Below are 22,509 nucleotides of genomic sequence, written 5' to 3'. Positions count from 1 at the left end.
AAAGGCACCTATCCTTGTGGACATTGTGTCTACTGTCCATATATCCTAAAAAGCAAAACATTCTGTACTAACACAGGTAAAAGTTTTGATATAAGACATTTTGCAAATTGCAACACAGTAGGGGTTGTCTATCTCTTACAGTGCTCCTGCCCTCTGTTCTATGTTGGAAAAACGAAAAGAATGTTCAAGGACAGAGTGCAGGAGCACAGGGATGACATTCTCTATGAAAGGGATACAAGTGTAGCTCGTCACTTTAAAGAGGTACATAAAAGTAGCACTGTATCCTTAAAATTTATAGCAATTGATATAGGGATTACAAATGGAAGAGGAGGGGATGAAGATAAATGCCTACTTAGAAAAGAAGCCAGGTGGACATATACATTAAAAACAATGACTCCTAATGGTCTAAATGAAAGAATAGAATATGCTTCGTTTTTGGGCTAAGTTTTGGAACTAAGGATAATCAAACTGAAATGTTTCTTGCCAGAAAAAATCTTTTAAATCAATAAATATTCTTTATCAAATAAAAACTAATACCTTCCATTACAAATGACTGCTCTATCTTAGTTCTCTCTTTTTTCTCTGTCTAACCTAGCGTTATAAAAGATGGCGATGTTTATTTAGCGGAGCACATGAGTTCTGTGTAATCGCGGCAGGTTTAGATACATTTGTATCAAATTTCACTCTCCTAATAATTGGTCAGTCTCTCTGGAGGCTTGTTTGTTTAAAACCAATTGTAAATGTCTATTTACTGAGATTAAACACACCCCCTTGAAAAGAATCCAATAATAGGTAGGAGACACAGGTGTCAGGTAGTCCTGATGAGGCCCTAGCTTTCGCTGAGCATTGTGGGGCGAAACGCGCGTCGACAGACAGACACCTACTTACAGTCTACTCAAGTTCGGACGATTTCTATGAAGGTTAATACCTGCTATCCGATGCAGTCAAGATCCCTATAAGCGAAGGTGATATGACTTTGAAGTGGAGGCAGAAAGCAGTTTGGTGTCGGAAGTACCTGTCCCGACCCTTCGTTACTCATGCCCGAACTGGTGACTGTGGTTTTTTAATTGCGGACACAAGGTGAATCCGGAGTCGAGCACTAACACAGATACCCGGACTGTTACTAAATCACAGAAGTCCGGAGGAGTGTATTGATGCAGACACTCGGATCGTTACCTACCGCAGTTTTCTGGAAAGCTGCATTTGTTTTGGGTTACAAGCAACAACGGCATTTCTCAACTAAGTATCGTATTTCTATGCTAGCTAGAGAGGACGTTTTTACCTCGGAGTTCTAGCATACAAGTCCTATCAAAAAGGCCTTGATTAAAAGCAAAGAATGAGCCTTGGAAAAATTTCCCTTTAACATGCTTCTTTTCATCTGGAACCTGGGCCCAGGCAGAAACGGATTTTCCACGAACCTGTGGTTTCTTCCTATTTGCTAACCATAAGGAGGACTTTAAAACAGGTCGTATATATGATCATAAGAAAATCTGTATGGCCATAGCTACACTATTTCTTGCTTTACAGGAGTCAATATAATGTTGTTATAAAAATTGCTGTTCTAGTAATATATTATGATTGATAAATATTCCACTGCAGTGGTAGTAATATATTTTCTCTAGTACCTAAACAATATGCAAATGTCTTTTCAGTATGTTTGTTACTCTGTAAATAAATTTGTCGTGTTATCTGAACTCATGTGCATCCGTGTGTATGTTTCTTGATAGCTCCCAGTCAAACACCTAATTGGGTAAAATGGAGTTCTATTGAGTGCTGAAATCCCCCATCTTTACACAGTATCTCATATAGCTCTACTGTGGTATTTCTCTTTTCTTATTAAGTTTTGAAGTTATAATTGTTTTTGGGGGTCTGCACCTGATCTAGAAATGGATAACTACCGCCTAGATCTTTAAACTATAAATTTCCTGTCCTGTTTAAACAGGAAGGTTTCAGCAATCCTCTCCCAGTACTCTTTTTGTAATATATATATATATATATGGCGCACATAAGAATATGCGATCGGGTTTGCACAAGAATGGGGTGTTAGCTTTTGTTTCCACTTTTTCTCCATTGACTTCTTTAGGGACACCCACGCAATTTTCTAAGTTTGGCTTTTTGCGCTTGTCAGTTTAGCGCGAACCCAATAACTTTTTACTTAGAACTCGTAATACCATGCAATTCGACACGTGCAAAAAGTTTACTTCTTCAATTAGCGCTATAGCAAAAGAGCTAAATAGTGCTCCACTTGTAATCTAGCCCACAATATATTAAAGGGACATAAAACCCATGATTTTTCTTTTATGATTTAGAACATAAAATTTTAAACAACTTTCCAACTTACTTCAATTATCAAATTTTCTTCATTTTCTTGTTATTCTTTGTTGAAAAGCAAGAATGTATAAGCTCAGGAGTGTACACATGTCTGCAGCACTATATGGTAGCAGTTTTGAAACAATGTTATTCATTAATAAAAGCACTAGATGGCAGCACTATTTCCTGTCATGTAGTGCTTCAGGCATGTGCATGCTACCTACCTGGGTATCTCTTCAACAAAAAATTACATGAGAACAAAGCAAATTTGATAACAGGACTAAATTGCAATTTTTAGAAAAAATTGTATTCTCTATCTGAATAATGAAATAAAATTTTTTGGTTTCATTTCCCTTTAATTAAAAAAAACATCCTGATAATCGATTAAAAAAACTAAGCTGAACTGCAAATAATCACAGTAAATTTCCCAACTTTTCATAACATTGGGCCACAGGTGTTTATCAAACACAATTGTATGGAGAATATAACTCATTTTTCTGAGAGCTACTCAAATCCTATTGGCTGTTAAAATCAGCCAATAGGATGAGAGCTACTGAAATTCTTTTGGCTATTCAAATCAGCCAATAGGATTTTAGTAGCTCTCATCGTATTTGCTGATTTGAATTTGAAGAATCAAATCAGCCAATAGGAATTCAAGGGACACCATTTTTAATCGTGTTGCTTGAATTCAGTATCCAGTGTACAGCGGCGATCGCACGAAGAGGATCCTCCACGCTCCATGGCTCGCTGGTCTTCAGTTCCAGGGTCGCCGGTCTTCAGTTCCAGGATCACCGGTCTTCAGTTCGAGGGTCGCCGGTCTTCAGTTCCACAGTCTTCTGCTCCGCCCTCTGCTCCGCGCCGGATGTTCCTGGAAGATGAAAGAAGAGGTCGCCGCTTGAAAGAAGACTTCACTGCATGGGACAGGACCTTCTCCGCCGGATTGCAGGAACGGTGAGTACCAACCTGGGGGTTAGACATGTATTTTTTTTTTTTTTTTTGGGGGGGGGTTATTTAGATTAGGGTGGGCATTTTGTAAAAGAGCTAAATGCCCTTTTAAGGGCAATGCCCAACAAATGCCCTTTTTTCAGGGCAATGGGTAGTTTAGGTTTTTTAGTGTTTTTTATTTTGGGGGGTTTGGTGGGTGGGGGATTTTGCTGTTAGGGGGGAGTTTGTGTATTTTTAATGTAAAAGAGCTGTTTATCTTGGGGCAATGCCCTGCAAAAAGCCCTTTTAAGGGCTACTGGTAGTTTATTCTTAGAGTAGGGGGTGCTTTTTTTATTTTCATAGGGATTAGGTATAATTTTTTCAAATTTAATAATTTTGTTTTTTATTTTCTGTAATCTTAGATTTTTTTATTTTCTGTAATTGTAGCTGAAATGGACAGTCTACACCAGAATTTTAATTTTGACTGTCCCTTAAATTTATACTTAGTTTATTTTTTATTTTTAAAGTAGTGTTAGGTTTTTTTATTTTAATTGTAACTTTAGTATTTTGTAATTTAGGTAATTTCAGTTCATTTAGGGGGTGTTAGGTTAGGGGGCTTAGTAATTTAATTATTTATTTGCGTTGTGGGCTTTGGCAGTTTATGGGTTAATAGTTTAGTTATTACTTGCGGTGTGGGTTTGATGGCGGATATATGGGTTAATAGTTTAATTAGGCATGTTGCGTTGTGGGGGGTTGTCGATTTAGGGGTTAATACTTTTATTAGTTCTGATGTGGGTTTGATGCGGATATAGGGGTTTTACGTGTCGGGCTTATTTTTGGGAGGCATGTTAGACTTTTACGGGAGGAGGATTTGATTTTTTTTTTTACTTTTCTTAGGCACCGGCAGTTTCTAAAGTGCCGTAACTCACTGGCAACTCCAGAAATTTGTATTTACTCTCATTTCTGGACATCGCTAGTTTATCCGAATTATGGCAATTTATGAACTGCCGGCATCTTTTATTGGATACCCCGATGAGCAAGGTGAAATTACGTGCGGCAAGGGTTGCAGCGCTTCTGCTAATGCCTGCGCAGTATATGTAATCTTGCCCAACGTTCCTATTTGAAAATATAATGTATCGCTCTAGTTTTTGGTCTAAACTTGCATCGGCTTTCTACACAAGAATAATTTAATTCCCATTTTGAGGCTAAAAAATATAAATACATATCTAAACATCTGAAGCAAAACGTAACCAATTGAACAAGTATATAATACCCAATTAGGACCAGGGAATAAATTAGTATAATATAAACATACCCACTTGTATCAATACATAATTTCTATTAGATAATATAAACACACCCACTTGTGTCAATACATAATTAAAATAGTGATATTGTGACAACTATGTCTAATACATAATTAAAGAAAAACAAATATTAATAAGTATGAATATTCCGTCTCACTGTGTCAATCTACTAAGCCTATATTAAATGCCTACTATGCAAGATGTGTATATATCATACTTGTAATGTGTATATTAGTAAGGGCTCAAAATGGTCCTAAGAGCTAGAAATGTACTACTACTAGTACTGAATAAAAACACACAAGACATATAAAAGAGAGATAGAATTGCACCGCTATAAGATGCAATTCAAAGACCAGGATATAAGACTAAGCACATTTTATAAATAAATTTAGATACTCAAATGGATCAAAAAATTGTGCAATTTATTACATGTTTAAATAATCAAACAATGCATGGTAAAGTGCTATTATAACTTCCAATACACATATAGCAGCAAAAAAACACGTATCAACACCCCCACATATACACACAAAGGACAAACAGACAAACAAACAATTCCTATGGGCCCCACTTAAACACTCAAAGCTAAACCTAAGCCGTCAAATGAGATTCAAATTCAAAATAACCAGTTAAAGTTCCATGATAAATGACAGATGATGAAGATGAAAATGGCAACAAATGATAAAAGTTACTCTGAACTGTTCATGAATGATGAAATGACTGGATGAATCAAATGAATGAGGTATGAATGATGATAAATAATAATAAAGAACATAAATCCAAAGGCTTAGGTGAGCTTGCAGGTGTAGGGTACAGCAACAACACAGCAACCAGACTATGATATCTCAGTATGGGTGGGGAGGTGTGGCGGACGTGCTGTAAAGTGTTCAAATAAGGGTAATAGTTCCTGTAGGAGGAGTAACTCTTAAGTTCACCCTGTAGTTTTTCAATTAATTTTTGAGCTTCTTTATTCAATTTCTCAAATGAAGAATCACTCTCATATTTCATAACACAATCATAAACTTTTTCAACCTCTTTTTTACACTGATCTAACTTTTTTTCATCCTCTGCAATAATAAGAGCTATCAGTTCTAAAGAGCATTTTGTTAGAATTTCATTCCATTTTGAAAGGAATTCAGTGTTTGCATCTATACCTCTAAGATTAATTCCTGGGTCTAGCCTGATCCGTAATCCTCTAGGAATTATATCAAGTTTTAGATAATTAAAGAGACTTTGATGTTCCCATTTGATTTGAACCTGTTTACTAAGTTTTTTCTTATAGCTTTTAAAGGCAGAAACCACATCATTAATGATGTCTTCCTCACCCTGCCGGTCTAAGAGGTGGTGGGTGTTTGGTTGAAGCGGTCGTGAGTATATTTGGAGGATCGCATGAGTGATCAGTATAGGGGCTTGAAGTATTGTGTTGTGCGTGTTATATGCCTCACTGGATTATCAGATACTCGCCCCCTACAGGAACTATTACCCTTATTTGAACACTTTACAGCACGTCTGCCACACCTCCCCACCCATACTGAGATATCATAGTCTGGTTGCTGTGTTGTTGCTGTACCCTACACCTGCAAGCTCACCTAAGCCTTTGGATTTATGTTCTTTATTATTATTTATCATCATTCATACCTCATTCATTTGATTCATCCAGTCATTTCATCATTGATGAACAGTTCAGAGTAACTTTTATCATTTGTTGCCATTTTCATCTTCATCATCTGTCATTTATCATGGAACTTTAACTGGTTATTTTGAATTTGAATCTCATTTGACGGCTTAGGTTTAGCTTTGAGTGTTTAAGTGGGGCCCATGGGAATTGTTTGTTTGTCTGTTTGTCCTTTGTGTGTATATGTGGGGGTGTTGATACGTGTTTTTTTGCTGCTATATGTGTATTGGAAGTTATAATAGCACTTTACCATGCATTGTTTGATTATTTAAACATGTAATAAATTGCACAATTTTTTGATCCATTTGAGTATCTAAATTTATTTATAAAATGTGCTTAGTCTTATATCCTGGTCTTTGAATTGCATCTTATAGCGGTGCAATTCTATCTCTCTTTTATATGTCTTGTGTGTAATTCTTGTCACCAGGTAGCTAGCACTTTGTATTGGTTAATCATTTAATTATTAGTAGTATTATCTCTTCATTTGTTTTTTGAGTTTGTTACTGAATAAAAACAACCATTAGTGTTCCTATTCCTATGTGATAAAGTGCTACAAACAGTGTACCCCTTATGTCTATACAATTAATGCCAATAAGTAGCAATATGTGATGATCTGATATATTACCAAAAACAGAAATATTTGTTATCTCAAACAATGAAAAATAATTCTATTGTTATAAGGATTATATATATATATATATATATATATATATAAACACAAGGGATGGTACAGTATAATAATTATTTAGAAAGAGGATATATATTTGCCTTCATTGGAGAAACAATTTATACTCAAAGCTATTTGATTCATTTTACATTGCAACTACTTTAAATTCTTGGATGAATATTTTTTACAGGTTAGAGGTACCACCATGGGCACGAGGTGTGCTCCCAGCTTTGCAAACCTCTATATGGGGTCATTTGAGGAACTATACATTTATGATGCAAGGTGGGAGCAAAACCTTGTGTTCTATGGCAGGTATATAGATGATCTGCTATTTATATGGCAGGGTAGCAAATCCTCTGCTCAAACATTCATAGAGCATTTAAATAACTACACCCTTGGTCTCTCCTTTACATCTAATATTCAGCAGGAGAGTATCGATTTTTTAGATGCGAGTCTGACAGGGGATGGAGAGGGCAATTTTGTCTCATCCACTTTTTTTAAACAAGTGGATAGTAATAACTTCCTTGATTATTACAGTAATCACTTGCTAAGTTGGAAAACAAACGTTCTAATCAGCCAATTTAGCAGAAATCATAGAAACTGTACCACACAACAATCCTATGATCAACAAAGTATGATTAAAAAAAAAAGATTCATTAAAGGGACACTGTACCCAAATTTTTTCTTTTGTGATTCAGATAGAGCATGACATTTTAAGCAACTTTCTAATTTACTCCTATTAACAAATTTTCTACATTCTCTTGGTATCTTTATTTGAACTGCAAGAATATAAGTTTAGATGCCGGCCCATTTTTGGTGAACAACCTGGGTTGTCCTTGCTGATTGGTGGATTAATTAATCCACCAATAAAAAAGTGCTATCCAGACTACTGAAACAAACAAAAAACTTAGATGCCTTCTTTTTCAAATAAAGACAGCAAGAGAACAAAGAAAAGTTGCTTAAAATTGCATGCTCTATCTGAATCACAAAAGAAAAAAATTTGGGTTCAGTGTCCCTTTAATAAAGTATATCCAACAGAAATTATAGAGAATGGATATCAGAGGGCAAGAAATCTAGATCGCTCATTAATGTTTGAGAATTTTTATTATAAGATAGAGGTAGATAATAGCAAATATAGCTCTAGTTTCACTACACCATATAATACCAATTATAAAGCCATAAAACGAATTATAGGCAAACATTGGCCTGTTCTTTTAAGAGATCCCATACTCAAAAAGATTATAAATCAGGCTCCAAATTTTACATTTAGAAGAGCACCCACCATTAAACAGAAACTAGCACCTAGCAAGGTCCTTCTATCTAAGCGATTACCTAAAAAAATCATTTACAAAGATAACAAGCCTAACATATTGGGAAATGGAGCCCCATGTGCAAATTTATAACTCATAAAGCACATTCTATAAAATCAACAGTGACATGAAATGTTTTGAAATTTCAGGACATATTACTTGTAATAGCAATTATGTTATATATGTATTAACTTGCGAATGTGGGGTCCCATACTTGGGTCGTACCACAAGAAAAATAAGAAAAAGATGGAGTGAACATTTGAGGAACATAAAGAATGCGGATCATAAATCAGTCATAAATGTCGGCATTTATGACTGTACCAGCAGTACATGATTATGATTGTACCAGCAGTGAACTGCTGGTGCAACTCCGCCCCTGCAGATTCGTGGCCAATCGGCCTCCAGCAGGGGGTGTCAATCAACCCGATCGTATTGGATCGGATTGGTTCTAGGTGATGTCTGTCCACCGCTTCAGAGCAGACGGAAAGGTTTAATTAGATATCCATATTTGGTCCATATCAGTTATTTTATTGGTCTTCCAATATTCCCATTTGATAAGTGCAGATATTATAATATACCATCCATTGTGTTTATTTATTAATAACAATAGAATAATAACAATAGAATAATTTTTCATTGTTTAAAAGAATATATATTTCTGTTTTTGGTATTATATCAGAACATCACATATTGCTACTTATTGGCATTAATTGTATAGACATAAGGTTTTTTTTTACAAAAAAATTCTCTATCAATTTTTTGCACCCCAGAAGAAACACACAAACTGTTTGTAGCACTTTATCACATAGGAATAAGAACACTAATTGTTGTTTTTATTCAGTACTAGTAGTCACTTTATACACTTCTAGCTCTTAGGGCCAATTTTGAGCCCTTAGTAATATACACATTACAAGTATGATATATACACATCTTGCATAGTAGGCATTTAATATAGGCTTAGTAGATTGACACAGTGAGACGGAATATTGATACTTATTAATTTTTGTTTTTCTTTAATTATGTATTAGACATAGCTGTCACAATATCACTGTATTAATTATGTATTGACACAAGTGGGTGTGTTTATATTATTTAATAGAAATTATGTATCAATACAAGTGGGTATGTTTATATTATACAAATTTATTCCCTGGTCCTAATTGGGTATTACATATTTCTGGTTTATTCTTTAAAACCAGGCTAGCTACTTGTTCAATTGGTTACAATTTGCTTCAGATATTTAGATATGTATTTATTTTTTAGCCTCAAAATGGGAATTGAATGTTATTCTTGTGTAGAAAGCCGATGCAAGTTAAGGCCAAAAACTAGAGCGATACATTGTATTCTCACATAGGAACTTAGTAGGTAAATCTACGGTAAGTGAAAATTGACAGTGTATAAAGACAATGCATTTTTAGGCTAGTAACTAGAGCAATACATTGTATTTCACATAGGAACTTAGTAGGTATCTCTACGGTAATTGCAAATTGACAATGTTTGTGTTAATTATGACGTAGAAAATCTTTGGCAATACTATTGGGTAAATAGGATACAAAGTGATTTGCCATTATGCCAGAGGAACCAGTCAATAGACTGAGAAACGCGTAGCAAATCACAATGATGCACTTGTGAGTGCTGAAATGTTTTTAGTGTTTTAACTGTATTAAAGTGTGTTTTTAACTCATCACTTCGTATCGTCTGATCTATACGATCATTCCCCTTTGTTGCTGATCCACCGGATCTGATCAGTTGGGGATGACTTGAAATCAAGTTATATCACACCTATATCTAGTTTCGAGCCAAGCAGAGCACCCTGGATCCTGGTCCTGTGAACGGTGGTGTCAGCGAGCTGGAACACTGTGAGACTCCAGTCTGTTTCCAATAGCACAACGAGTGCTGCCAATTTTGTGAGTATACTGTGAGCAAGTGATGCGTAGCCTGCCTGTCTGTTTGTAGCTGATTTGCACAAGGAAGCGCCTGTTCTTTTTTTTGTCTTTCAGACTGAAGTTGGGTATTTTTCTTCACAGTTTTTGTGTGCCTGGAGAAAGCGGCTGATCTTTGCACCTGTAAACATATCCCCAAGAATACACCTGGGATTGGTCTCACATAATTCGACCATTGATTTGCTCAGTTGAGTGATGGACTCTGGCGCCCCTGCATTTCTGGACTTGGTTCTAGATATAGTTTAGTTAATATTAAAATAACTAGTAGTTTGAGAATTAGCTTTCCCAGCATTTTAAGACAGCAGCTACTTATCTAGTTGTTGCATGTCTGCTTGTGTGATCCTGAAATATTAGGGCTTCTAAGCTGCATCCACGGCTTAATAAATGGGGCCCAAATGCTCTATTTCTGTTTAAACAAAAATGTTTCCAAGGTAGCAAAAGGGCTACACAGCATATGTTATCTTTTAAAAAGATTTACATCTTTCTCACCAGTAAAGGGACACTGAACCGAATTTTTTTCTTTCATAATTCAGATAGAACATGCAATTTTAAGCAGGTTTCTAATTTACTACTATTATAAATTTTTCTTCGAAGAGAACAAAGAAAAATTGATAATAAGAGTAAATTAGAACGTTTCTTAAAATTGCATGCTCCATCTGAACCATGAAAGAAAACAATTCTGTTCAGTATCCCTTTAAGTCCTAGGTGGTGGAATATTTTTTAAGGAGTAAACTACCTTTACTAGATTATTTTTATAATAAGACCCATACATTATTTTTCCACTTTGTGAATGCCATAGTACAGCAACCCTTTTTACTCTGATTGTGCAAATAATCTATATGGCTAAAAGTATGAGGACATCCCTACTAATTACTGAGTTCAAGTGTGTCAGCCCCACCCATTGCTAACATAAAATCCAGCATACTGTCATGAAATCTCCATAGACAAACATTGGCAGTTCAATGGGTCATACTGAAGAGCTCAGTGACTTTAAACATTTCATAGCCCGCTACCTTTGACACGTCAGTTCATGAAATTTCTGCCCTACTAGATTAACCTGATCAACTGTAAGTACTAAGGAGCAGCAATATCCCAAACACAAAGTGGGAAACCCTGCAAACTCACATTTGAATTACACAGACAATAAAGCATCTAAAAGCATCATTTCTAACATTCCTATTCTGTATGTCTGTATTTTGATGGCTCAGAGACCTCATGAACATTTTTTCATAACCACTTTCAGTAAATGTAATATGCTCTTATCTGTTCCTCAAAACTGATTAGAGGGAAATTTTACACTAGATTTTTTTTTGCATAAATGTTTTTTAGAAGATCCATTTGTATAGCCCATCTGAGAGTGTTTTTATAACAATGTATAGTTTTGTTTATTTTTTAATAACATTGTGCTGATTTTCAGACTCCTAACCAAGCCCCAAAGTATCAGATGTATACTGATGGCTACAGACTCCCGCTTGCTCCTGTTTATGTAATCTGTCTTTTAATATGCAGGGAGGGGGGTGTATCTTCTCTTCCTGCTTGCTCAGTACCTTTCACTGGGTGTCCCAGCCTAACCTAATCAACAGTGCTAAACTGGGAGCTTCTAAGTAACTTTTTAAAAGTTTTTTACTGGATCTCTAGATCACTATCTGTGCATATTCTTTATAGTAGTGTCTATTACATGCAGTTATATGAAAATCGATGTACACTGTCCCTTAGGTTAGAACAGTTTTTTGAGTCTGAGGAATTGTTCTTTGAAAGTGTTCTCTTTACAGATAGCTTTTAGAATGAATGTAGTTGTCAGTTACCATATTTTTTTAAAAAACGGATTCTCATTTAAGTACAAGGTTCTTTAAATCTATTACCAAGCCGCCGTATTTTGGGCCCGATTACAAGTAGAGCACTAAATATTGTTTGCGTGCAAGTGATATTAGTGATCTACTGAGTAATACCAGCACCACTAATGTGCGCTGGTATTACAAGTTAAACGCAATGTGAACGCGAGCTCACGTTTGCATTGCTAGGCAGCATTGCCCTCAAGAAAGCGCACTTCCAAAGGCTCCAAATGGAGCCTCGTTCTGATGCCCTCAGAGATGGTACAGAACCTAAGCGCAGCGAAGGGGGAAAGTTGCGCTGCAATGGCAGCAAATATAAATATATATGTACATGCTTATATACATAAATATTTATATGTTAATATGTGTATATACACATATTAACACATTAAGCTATATGTATATAAGCATACACATATATATTTACTGGGAACACACAGTTCCCATAGACCGCAACGTAAAGGCACGGCAGCAATAACCAGCCACTTGTAATTTTTGCCCATTTGCAGGTTGCAGTTAGCGCCCCACTTGTAATCTAGCCCTTCATGTTTATTCATTTCATGAGTTAAGGGATAGGAAACCTACATTTTTCTTTCATGATTCAGATAGAGAATACAATTGTAAACAACATTTCAATTTACTTCTATTATATAATTTGTTTCATTCTTTTGGTATCCTTTGTTGAAAAAAATTAGAAACTGCAATGCACTTCTGGAGCTAGATGCTTATTGTGGCTGCACATATATGCCTCTTGTCATTGGTTCAACTGATGTTGTATTCAGCTAGCTCCCAGTAGTGCATGTAGTTTCATGTGTCTATAGCTCAAATTATTTTAATACATATGCAGAATAAATAAATCCAAATGGTATTTTCCACCTTTTAAAATAATAACACTGTCAGCTGATTGAAAATATTCCATAAATAATTCTTTATATGTAGTGCAAACCTTGAGCCCAGTGTGGTCCTGTTGAACTCCAAGTAAAGCGCTGTTATTTCTCAAAATTAATTCAGTACATCTTATAATTACAATTATTTGCTTTTGTTGTTTCTTTATCAGAATCCAAATAAAGTTGCAACCCCCTTGAAGCCAAGAGAGTGTTCAGTATTAGTGTGAAGTGACATTGCATCACAAGTACCATAAGGGATTAAACGCTTACCGGATCCTTCCCAGCTGAGGAGGGAGAATCTTAACCATAACTTAACTTAACTTAAATAACTATTTACATGTTCATGTAGTGCAAAATAACGACAGACAACTTTGTATGGGAGAAATTTTTGACCGTCACAGGTCAGAAATTTTATTAACCTAATTCAACTAGGAGAACTGATAGAACTGAATATGGTGGCATAGAGACCAACTAACCCAGTACAGCAAGGAGATTTCCAGCCCAACAGGAACAGCAGCAGAGGGGTCTCTGCCCTAAGGAGATGACGCTGAGGGGTTGCAGAGATCACGTGACCATCCCTCAAGAGGGAGGAAGGAGGGTTACCGTCACGTGCACGTGAGGCCTACCCTCCTCCCCAAAATTGTGGTCATCACTCACCCCTAGCGACCTTCTCCTACGCAACAGGACCGGGATCTCCCGCCACAAGGAAGCATTTTAATGGACCCTTGCTGCCACACCCACAGCCCGACTTATAGGAGGGGTGTAACTGCTTTTTGGATATCTGCTATAAATAGGTCTAAACCCACATCAGAGAGATGAACTTTATCCCTTCTGTAAAGTTCGGTTCTATCAGCCGAAATGGCTTTGTGTCGTACCACGAAGCCACCGGAACCTGTGACGGTCTTTGCCAATGATGCATTGATCTTTTTTCTAATCCGATATGCCGCCGTATGGGCAGACACATGCCTCCAGTGGAGACGGGGGACTATATTGGACCAACCTATCATGATTCCTGGAATGCGCACTTGCAACCAACCTATGTCTGCCTGCATAACTTTTATTAACTGTAGAACTGGCATGGCCCCCACATCATTCCCCCCCAGGTGAAGGATCAGGATATGAGGCTTACCCCAACGTACAAGGGCCTCTGATAACTGTGGCCAACACATCCCCCTGTCCCCCAACCACCTAATTGATGCCTTGTTAGAGGGAAAACCTAGTGATTGGCCAAATGGGAGGGATGCACAACGAAGGGAGGCCCAGTGAACGAAGGAATGTCCAACAATCCATATTCTTTTCACTCCTGGGACAGTGCCTGTGGAGACAAGTATTTTAGTACTTGAAAATTAACAATAAAACATTAAATAATTGGCCGGACATACTTTTTGAAACAATTGGACCGCCAACGCCCAATACGTTTAATGTCCTCACTCGAGGACCCCGCTTGCGCCGCATCTGTAGCAGCCCCTATCTGGAAGGAGTGTGGGGCCAGTTTGCTAGCATTCAATCCCGCCCTGATTGCTGCTAGCTTCAGAACCCTCCCAAACTGGAATTTTGAAAGGGATTTGCCGTCTGCGTGGACCAAGAACTGGCCGTGGACTTGCGGTCTGTGAGATAAATAGATGTTAACCCATTTAACCGGGCAGCATGCGCTGTCTGCTTGTGGACATAGTGGAATCCAAGTTCCCTTTCCATCCTGGTCCGTTTTAGAACGTGGAAGGAAAAGGAGGAGGGAATCAGGAGCGGCCCTAACGTGCTGCAACTGAATCCCCGAGCCAGTCCTCAGTTTAGAGGGTGCTACTAATTCACTGACCCTTAGGGCCCCTGCAAAGGCCAAATTAAATGCCGTTTTGAAGAGCACGGCTTCAAATTCCGATAAACAAACTTCATCAAGCACCTGAACCAAACATACCAAGTGGTCGCGAGTAATGGGCTCACGAAAATCGAGCTTACGCTGCTGCGATTTACCCCAACCCTTGATGACCTGTCTAATAAAAAAGGAGTTTGTGGGGTCTGGGATGGATAAGGCCCTGTAGAAAAACGATATTGCCGCTAATTTAGACTGTAATGCCCCTTGCCGAACGCCGGAAGTGTGTAAACTCACCAGCCAATCACATAACGTGTCCTGAGAGCCCCGAGCAGCCTCAATTCCCCTGGAATTACAGAACTTTTCCCACTCAGTCCACATGCAAACATAGGATTGCCATGTGGATGGTGCAAGGGAGGAACGAACAAACGGAAGCAAGGCTATCCCGGAAGAACGAGCTGCCAAAGGAAATCAGGACAGGGTAAACCCATTATAGCCGCCCTTGGGACTAACTGCCTAAATTTTTCCCACTCAAAATGTGACAGTGCGTCGGTCACTACATTGTTCACCCCAGGGACGTGACGGGCCTGGAACTGGATGTTAAGCTCTAGGCAGCACAACACCAAGTGACGCAACAAAATTATCACCTTCTCAGAGGTGGCTGTTAAGTTATTGATTGCGTATACCACACTGATGTTGCCTGTCCAGAACACAACAGTCCCATTCGCTAATTTCATTCCCCACAGCTCGACCGCCAAGACCACGGGAAATAGTTCCAGGAGAGTTAAGTTACGAGTCAAGCCTGCTGGTGGCCAGGACTCGGGCCAAGGCTCTGCGCTCCACTCACCCTGGAAATAGGCCCCGTAGCCGTGCGATCCAGCTGCATCCGTGAAAAGATGTAATAACTGACTTGACATGGGAACGGACCGCCACACTCGCACCCCATTGAAATGTGAAAATAATTTTTCCCAGACTCTAAGATCTGCTACCAAATCATCCCCCAGAGCAATTCTCGAGTTCGGGTTGGATCTACCGCTTAACTGTCTCTCTAGTCTGCGATTAAAAACCCGACCCATGGGGATAACCCTGCATGCAAAGTTGAGAAGCCCTAACAGTGATTGTAATTGTTTAAGGGAATTGACCTGTTGTGAAATGGCCGTTCTGACCACCTCGAGCATGGCTTGTACTTTGTCAAATGGCAGACGACTAAGCTGGGCGATGATATCTATCTCTATGCCTAGGAAAAACAAACACGAGGCTGGGCCTTGTGTTTTGTCTTTGGCTAGGGGCACCCCAAAGCTGTTCATAATACTGCGCATTTTGTTCATTCTGTGTAAGCATTCGCTAGAACCTGCCCTTCCTATGATGAGAAAATCATCTAGGTAATGCGCTATGGCCTCGCCGCCTACTTCTGAGGCCACTACCCAATGAAGGAAACTGCTGAACGCCTCAAACAAGGTGCAAGATAATGAGCAGCCCATGGGTAGGCAACGATCCACATAGAACATGCCTGACAACCTGCAACCCATGAGGTGGAATACGGAAGGGTGAAATGGAAGAAGCCTGAAAGCTGATTCTATGTCGAGTTTCGCTAATAAAGCACCTGGACCCGCCTTCCTAACCAGGTCCAGCGCGCTATCAAAGGATTGATAGCGCACTGAACTGAGCTCTGGGTCAATGGCGTCGTTAACTGAACCACCTCTAGGGTATGACAGGTGCTGAATGAGACAAAACTTTCCTGGATCTTTTTTTGGGACCACGCCTAGCGGGGAAATGACCAAATTAGCTAAGGGTGGGGAAGTAAAGGGGCCAGCCATGCGGCCTAAAGCCACCTCCTTATCAATCTTTTCCCTTACAACCTTAGGGTGCTGATAGGCTGAGATAAGATTCCTATGAAATTTCCTTGGTCTTATGAATTTAACAGTTTGAATTTTAAACCCGTAAGAAAACCGGTTCCACAACATTCGTGCCGCGCCCTGGTCTGGGTTTACCCTTAACCAGGGTGACATTTCCTCAATCTTAATTGGTGTTTCCGCTTTTTTGGCCCAAGCTGGCACTAGTGGGTTTATTGGTTGTGGTATTATCTCATCGCTTACTACAGTCGCTGCCCGGGTGTGGGCCAGAGCAGAATCTGTTGACGTGCCTGAAGGCACATGAGCTGCCCTTCTCACACTTTTTGTCCTGAAAAGGCCAGCATATGCCCCCCTCTTTCTATTTCTGTTGGCACGAAAGGACTGCTGTGGAGGAGAAATGGCAGTGGAGGAACCTCTTTTAAGGTCCATCCACTGCCATAATTGGTTATCCGTGGAGTCGAAAGTAAAAGTAGGGTTACCCGCCATTTTCCTTCTAAACTCCGCATCATACTCCCTCCACACTCCCTCACTGTGATTACACTGAATCCAGTGAATGGTGTCAGTGTATTTGAGGATTTCCAGGCTCTGAGAGGGGTATTTCTCTATATAACAAGAGGAGAACACCCTAAAGCATTGTAGCCACTCATCGAAAGTATCTGGGCGCTTAAATTTTTTTGGGCCTGTACCTTCAGCACTTCTCTCCCTCTGTCTATAAGCCTCCAGAGAGAGGTCAAATATATTAACGTATTTACCTCTGTGTATTCTGCTAACCACTTTCTTGCGCAAGTGTCTGTGCAGGGAATACATTTTACCTGGGCTTGCATCCCCATATAGGGCCGCGTGTCTTTCAGAAATGGCCCTGGGGGGTAGGGAGTCTGCTGAGGCCTCCGTAAGGGGTTCTGTGGAGGGGAGGGCTAGCATTGTCGCACTATCGCGCTTCTTATCTGGTGCAGTCCCCCTTTTTAAAATTTTCTTAATCATTTTAAACATCTTCTTCTGCCCTGACCCTTGTAAACCCATTGAAGAGTCACTATTTGACCCTGTGTCAGAGGTGGATGTGTCAGAAGAAGAGTTGTTGTCATGAGTAAATAAATTATTCTCACCGTGGGTATTGGCAGCTAGTCCTTGTTCAACGGTGCTAGCGACCTGGTCTGGGCATTGATTTATAACTGCGACGGTGGCAGAAGAGCCCTGCTGTCCATTTGAAGTGGTAGCAACAGCTCCAGCGTCCTCTGGGTTAATCCCAGTGGCAGGCTGTTGTTGGCCCTTTGTTAGCTCTGTTGACCGAAGTACTCCCTGTAAAAGAGATAACAATTTGCGAGCACTTCGTTCTTGTGTGTGTGGGTTATCAATAGCAGGGAGTTGGGCAATACTATTAGCATTATGTACCATATTAGACACAATTGTGTTTGCAGTATTGTGTGCAATATCAGTGATATTAGGACCTGAATTAGCTGCAGTTGCATTATTTGCTGCAATGTCCCTGGGTTTGTGCTGCCCGTGCCTGGTTGGCTTACCCTGACCTACTGTTTGCATACATTCCTCTTGCAAGCCTGCATTTGCAACTATGGAAGATGAGACATGATGTTCAGCCACATGTATACCACACTCCGGCCTTTGGGGGTGAAGTGCCACTGCAGTTGGCTGTGCCGCCGCCTGACATACATTGCCATCATTCAAACTGCATTCATACATCTGGGGGTTAATGAGACCTAATGGATGTGCGGCTGTTTGTGGTGCGCAACAACCTGCTCCTTGTGGGTTAATAAATGAAACCTCTCGCTGTGGATGTGTTACTAGAGCGCTACCTATAGCATTAGTGGGTGCAGGCTGCTGCGTGGTTGTTGGCGCTGATATTGTATTATCAACTTGAAGCCCATGAATAAATTGCAAAGGCCTTTTGTTCCTTATAGGGTTAATGGTGCGGGAACCTCTTCCCCTACTGTTGCCTATCTGCCTGGTATTGCCTCTAAACTTTTCTCTCCCTCTTTGCGATACTTTGACATATTGTGGCTTATTTTGCGCCCGCTTTTGCTGCACATTTTTGCCGATGCTACCATTCCCCCCTTCTATTAATAATCCACCCACGGCCAAGGACGGCTCTCGGTGCTCACCTGCATGTTCTAACGCACCGGGAGCCGATGTCCTTGTGACCGCGTGTGGAATCGTCAAACCGGAAGTGCCGACGGGCACTTCCGGTGACGTTACAGGCCCGCCGTCAGCTCTGGGGATAGGCCACGCTATGCGCGGTTGAAGGTCAGCTAGGCCGCGATGCTCCTGAGACGCCACTGAAGGCCCCGAGGTCCTAGAGGGGGTCCTACATTTCGTAAGAGTGGCGGTAGGAGTTGCAATCGCCAAGGCGCTATCCCGGCCGGGAAGAGCTCCACCTTGCTCTTGCTTTTAGACTTTGTGGGCCTTACTGGTGTTGATACACCTGGATTGGTAATGGGTGGTGTGGCGGGAATTTGGGGCATAGGCGGACCCTGGGGACCAATAAGGGCAGGTGACAATGGGGGATTAGGTATAGGAGCCACATGAATACTAGGTGGCATAGATAGTTGCTGAGCACTGAGCTGAACCGGAATGCCAGGTTGGCCCAAAGCATGTATAACCTGCTCCTGGGGATTAGTTTGTGAAGCAGTCATTGCTGCAATGATGTTTTGCAAAAATCCTGACACTGCAGACACTGCTGAGGGAGGAACAGCAGAAATAAGTGAGGCCATGTGGCTAGCTGCTATATTTTCTAAAGGCAGGGTTGTCTGCTGCTGTTGAGGATTTGCCTGATCTAAATGCTCATTATCTGATTCTAGCTCTTCTATATCGTGTACCTGAGCTGTAACTACATTAGAAAATTGAGTTGGGGGAATAATATCTAAGTCATCAAAATTATCAGATTGAACACTTATCTGTCTTGTCACATTTGCAGATCCAGATGGAGTTTGTTCATTCTGAAAACGTCTTGGAGGCAAAGTTGAACATCTTGAACGATTCATATCTACACTGATGATGACAAAACTGCTTCAGTCAGGATCCGGAGTAGAAGAGGAAGTTGCAAGGGGAGATTCAGATTTTCTACAGGTAAGGAGGGGCCTACCCTGAATAGCAACAATGTTGCACCCTGACACAGCCCTCTCTCTTCTATCCCACTCTCCTACAGCCTTAACCCTTAGACTGCTCCAGGCTTATGCTAAGCCCTACACGGCATTTTTCTTGAGTCCTTTAGGTACAGGGGTAATTTCATCACTTATTTGTGAAGATAACTGTCTAGAATTAGATAACTGCCAGAACCAATGGTTGTCAAAAGAAATTACAGCCTTTATTAGCAGCTTGTTGAATAAAACTATTTTTGAAACACAGAAAAAGTAATATATAGCCTTGATTTATTCGTCAACATTTTTTTCATATTCAAAATCATATACAGCCGTACCCCGGAGATATTGCGGGTTCAGTTCCAGACCGCCGCAATAAAGTGAATATAGCAATAAAGTGAATCAAACAATTGTTTTTGTTTCCCAGTGCATATAAAAGTTATATTTACACTATACTGTAGTCTATAAAGTGTGCAACAGCATTATGTCTAAATCTACAATTTACATACCTTAATTAAAAAATACTTCATTGCTAAAAAATGCTAACCATCATCTAAGCCTTCAGTGAGTCACAATCTTCTTGCTGGTGGTGTGTATATATAGGTGTATATAAGTGTATTCATGTGTATTTCTGTTTATATCTGTATGTATATTGGAAAAATAGCGACGATAGACTTGCTCAACACAGGGTTGCTACAAACCTTTAAAGGGACAGTAAACTTAAAAAATAATGTTATATAATTCTGCACATAGTGCAGAATTATATATTATCTTAGCGGCAGCTTTCAAAATCAAAAGCTTTGAGAGATGTTTGCTCTAAAAGTTGCACTTGTCTGGTCTGGTCTCCACTCCAGAATCTTCTGATCAGGTCTTCCTTTTCAAAAGCGATTTTCGGGCACGCTGTCTATTCACAGTGTGCCCAATCTCGCCATTGAACTGAATGTAGCTCGCTCCCGCTACCAGACGAGAGCGGGAGCGAGCTACATTCAGTTCAATGGCGCGGTCAGTCGTGCTGTGATTAGACAGCGCGCCCGCAAAGAGCTTTTGAAAACGAATACCTGATCAGAAGAGCCTGGTGAGGATATCAGGTAAGTGCAACTTTGAGAGCAAAAATCTCTCAAAGCTTTTGATTTTGAAAGCTGCCGCTAAGATAATGTTACATAGTGCAGAATTATATAACATTATTTTTGTTAAGTTTACTGTCCCTTTAAAGCTCTCAAAGCTTTTCATTTTGAATGCTGTCGCTAAGAAAATGTTTACTGTCCCTTTAATTTGTAATAGGAGTAATATCTGTGAAGCGCAATAAAGCGAAGCGGAATAAAATGAGGTATGCCTGTGTGTGTGTGTGTATATACATATTATATATTCATACTAGTTATTATTAATAAATAGATCTCCAGCTCTCTATGAAATACAAAATGATTCTTATTATGTAACAGTCAATAGATAATTGCCTCTCGGAATTAATTGCTTCACATACGCATTTTGTAAATAATTAAAGCTGAACTAGAATGAAGATGTTAATATTAGCAAAGAAATTAATATTTTGTTAATTCATATAATTTAATCAACAATACCAAAGTGCCTTATTCAGGGTCTTTTTATACAGCAAATTAAAATGCTGCCATACTTACAAATATATAAGCATTAGAAATAGGGACATGTGATGATAAAACCCAATATATTAAATAATTGTAAAATCCTTGCAAGTTATATGTGTATATTTTGCATACAAAGAGAGAAGCGCTCTACCAGGAACGAACAACAGCTCAGTGGCTTGTTCTATGTGTATATTATAGTAAGAATGCAGTGTTGTCTTTATTTAGTCATGAAAACATATTTAAAATGTAACACATAATGTTATATATCCTGTTTCCTGGAAATGCAAATTAAAGGAAGCCAATAAATTACCTTTGCCCTCACATTAAGTAGTAAAAAATAAAATAACTACTTCTTTAGATTTTATTTGTAGTGAAGGATTTTATTTGGCTGTGATTAAACTCATTACTTCTAGAGGGAACTCAAATGTATTTTATTTCAATGTGCTCAGAACCACTTCGGTAGTAAATGTTTTATATTAAATATATTCTCTCACACAGGATAAAGTGCAATGGTATCTAATACACTTCAGATTTCTGATTTAAGATTACGTTGACATTAGAGCATGCGGCTATGAAACTAATATAAGGTTTAAGGTCTTGTAAAAATCTTACTAAGGAAGTAAATGTTTTGGCAATGTTTTACTATTAAATTTGTATATTTGCTTCCATATTTGTATTTGGTATAAATATCCAGATTCTGTTACTGGCCATCTGAAAAACTTTATTTTTCGAAGGTGAAAATTCGTATTTGAAACTTTTTTGTAGGTTGGGTGTACCCTTTTTAAAAAAATTAAAATTATTCAATTTTATTGTATCGATTATCAACTTTGCACAAAGTTGTATATATTCTTTTTTTTTTTTTTTTAAATAGTTTTTATTGAGGTAGCAATGGCATACAAAAACAAACTCTTACATTTGTCATGGCAACACGCCTATCAACATACATTAAATCTCATGTATCCTATACAGAAGGCATGTCCTAGTGACCGTAAACAACATTAGATCCTAACCAGTAGGAAAATATAGCAAGCCATGAGTGGCACCTCTTATTTTTTAATATAAGTACATGTTAACTTGGACACCATTAAGTAAATTAACCAGTAGTAGTCAAACGGCCTAACTTCCTTGTAGGGTACTAAGTAAAAAGTAATCCTTTGGGTGCCCATATCATTCACAACAGAACACATATACACTATATAAGTACATATTAACTTGAACACCATTAAATGGATTAGCAAATAGTAGTCAAGCGGCCTGGCTGTCATGTAGGGCTCTAAATTAAAAAAAAAAAAAAAAAAAGGCCT

Source organism: Bombina bombina, chromosome 1, assembly GCF_027579735.1.
Source record: "Bombina bombina isolate aBomBom1 chromosome 1, aBomBom1.pri, whole genome shotgun sequence".
Classification (NCBI taxonomy): domain Eukaryota; kingdom Metazoa; phylum Chordata; class Amphibia; order Anura; family Bombinatoridae; genus Bombina; species Bombina bombina.
Note: the sequence above shows the minus strand (reverse complement) of the source record.